We start from the raw sequence: 3,056 nt of genomic DNA on the forward strand, positions 1-3,056 counted from the left end.
TAACCTTTCTTTTAGACTGCGAAGTGGATTTTCCGCAAGTTTCGGTTCCTTTATGAACAATGTATTCGGAAGTACTTTTAATCGTGCTCTTGAGTTCTGTGAGCTTTGTCTTGGGTTTGAAATATTCTCTTCCGTAAACCTCATACTTCATCGACTCGGTTTGAGTTTGTTTTAAACTGATGCGCTGTTTTTCTTCTTATTGATCATGTTGAACTTCTTTGATCCAAGGGTTATCTTTGAAGTTGTCAATCGATTTATTTCTAGCAAACTTCATTGCTTGAGCGTCTTTGTTTATATGAAAATTGGATACATTCCCTTAAATCTATGAGTATTACTCTTGGTAATTGTCCCTTCGTTCTAAATCTGGTATCCTTCTGAGTAGACTCGAGAATTATTTTGACATCACGCGCGACTTGTAGACGTAGTAATGCGATGCGTTAGTCCTTTAAGACGTGATATGTGTATATGAAAGGTGAAGCGGTAGGTGTGTGACGTTATGATGAGTTGTGGGTGTCTTGTCCCTTGCAAACGAGCTTGCAATCGTTAGGCTTATGATCGGATATGGGAATTGTAAAGTGCTTAATAGAGTTGGAAGGTTGAAGCTTTGAGGTTGAGATGAGATTAGTGTACGGATGTTGAGCACGTCGTTGTAACCTCATCCTGTTTTATAACCTTCAATGCCTTACCTTACTATCACATGATTGACCCATGTTATCTTTTGCATTGAGTCTACCTAGTAATTTTTGCTTTGCAATCACACTCCTACCTTTGCACCCTTATGCATATGACAATCAAAGTATTTGAAAATCGTATATATGTTTATATGATGAGATATGTTTGCTTCTTCCTTAAATGTGTTCAAGGATGAACTGTTATGAAATTTTTTTTTTATTTTGCATCAATTTTCGAGGGCGAAAATTTTTATAAGGAGGGTAGAATGTAAGACCCAAAACCTTTGAAAAAGGGCTATCATTAGCTAATTTCAAATTTAGTATTTCTGTAGCTTTAATTTCAGAAATTTCTCTATTAAAGAAATTTAAAGCAAGTTTTGGTTGATTGAATTTGAAATAAATTGAGATTATTATCCAATTTTACAGTTATTGGATTATTTTCTATATTCAACTTATAAAGTTGGTAGTTGTGAAATAATAAGGATTTCTATATGATTTGGATTAAATAAGTAATATTTTAAATATTAATACTGCTATTTTGGAAAATAGAGAAATTAATTATATTATTTCTAATTTTTAGATTTGGGCATTTTATTGAAAATAATTTGTAAAATTGATGAACAAATAGTATATTTTTATATACAATTAGTGTTGGATTTACATTGGGTATCAATTACTATATTATTCCCAATTTTATGTGAAATTACCATAATGCCCTTAACCCTAATTTTCAAAATGAAACCTTAACCCAGTAACCCGTACCCGACCCGGTTTCCTCCTCACCCAACCTAGCAGCAGCAACGCAATTTTGCTTTCCCCTTTCCTCAAGCCAAAACTACCGCAGCAGCAGCTGCAAGATGAAGGAATGAAAACAAAATTGAGGGAGAAGGAGGGGAGTTCGCTGCGTGTGGAGAGAGAGAGAGAGGGTTATCCTCGTCGCCGGAACCGTGAGGAGCGTCGCCGCCGTCGCCAACAGAAGGAGAGGGAGACTGAGTCGTGGCGGAGGAGAGGAGGAGGGAGCTCGCTATCGCGCCACCGCAATGGTCCATGCCGCCAGGGTCGCCGTCGCCAAGCCTCCGCGCCGTCGCTTCGCTGCCGAAGCTTCCTGTGTCGTCACTGTGCGCGTAAAGGAGGGTTTAAGGGAGCGGGTGCCGCCACCGTGCCCAGCCATCTTACCACGCCGTTGTTCACGCCTTGAGGGTTGTCAGGCAAGGGAAAAGAGAAGGTTGGTGCGCCGTTGGAGCCTTTGCCATCGCCGTTCAAACCGGAGCCGCCGTCGCGCCTGGGTGCTACTGCCGCGGACTCGTGTTGGCCTCATCGCCGTGCCACCCTCACACCATAGATCTACTCTGTTCGCGAGCTGAGCTAAGGAAGGAGAGACGAATGCGACAGGGTCGAGTGGGAGAGCCGCGCCGGCACTGTTGGGGTCTCACCGCCGCCGGAAAAGAGGTTCTGGCCACTGCAGGTGTCTCTGTCGGAGGGGGAAACTGCACCTCTGTGTTTCTGACCACTGGGAGTGGTTATGTGGCTTCTGGGATCACCGCCAGAGCTCCGGGCTGAGCTTCTGCCACTTGAGACCCTGCTGCCGTCGCCGGAGAACTCTGCCGGTAAGGCTTAATTTGCGGTTTTGGTCATTTTGGATCTTGAGAAGGTTTTAATGCTGCGCAGTTTTTTTATAGTTGATCCACCGAAGCTTCTGGCCGCTGCCGGAGCTGTTGTCGGGGCCGGTTCGAAATCGCAACTGTTTCGTGTTGTTATTCCGGTAAGAAATTATGTTTCGAAAAGCCTCGCGTTAGTTTTCAGTTGTGTTTGGTTAATAAATGAGTTTTGGTAACGTGGAGTCGAGTCCTGATTATTGTATGTTGTGATTAGTGTTGCTATGGTTATTGCGAACGTGACTGGGAGCTAAGGTTTTGGTTGCCGTCAGTTCGGGTTGAGGCGGAAAGGACTCTGTGACGCGTTTGAGTTATGGAATTTGCGTTTTGAGGTAGGGGCGCTTTCCAAAAACTATGTTTTGTGTATTGGAATTATTACATATGGATACTGGTGTGAGATATTGTGTATTTGGTGATTGTATCTGCTTTATGTATTATTTGATTAACTCGAATGACTATGGATGTTGGTTTGGCTGAATTGTGGTGCGGCTTTGTGAAATGTAATGTCTGAAGTTGATTCTTTAAAGATTTGAAATATGAGTTTAATCCGTTGAGGATTGGTTTGAATTGAGTCAATTATTTTGATGATGTGAAAGATAGAATACTCTTGAAAGTCAGCCTGGGTTGCTTTAATTGATTTGGTTTTGATAAATGATTTAATGCTTAACCGATTCTTTAAAGCTTTGAAAATGAGTTAAATCGGTTGATATTGAGTTGATTTTGAAATGGT

General features: G+C 41.8%; 1 long non-coding RNA gene across 1 annotated transcript; it reads left to right on the forward strand.

The window, feature by feature from the left end:
• On the forward strand, positions 2,140 to 2,578 carry LOC110265592. The gene is made up of 3 exons (XR_002351753.1): positions 2,140 to 2,278; positions 2,340 to 2,433; positions 2,544 to 2,578. It is a non-coding gene; the product is annotated as an uncharacterized LOC110265592 (long non-coding RNA).

Source organism: Arachis ipaensis, chromosome B08 (assembly GCF_000816755.2).
Source record: "Arachis ipaensis cultivar K30076 chromosome B08, Araip1.1, whole genome shotgun sequence".
NCBI lineage: Eukaryota > Viridiplantae > Streptophyta > Magnoliopsida > Fabales > Fabaceae > Arachis > Arachis ipaensis.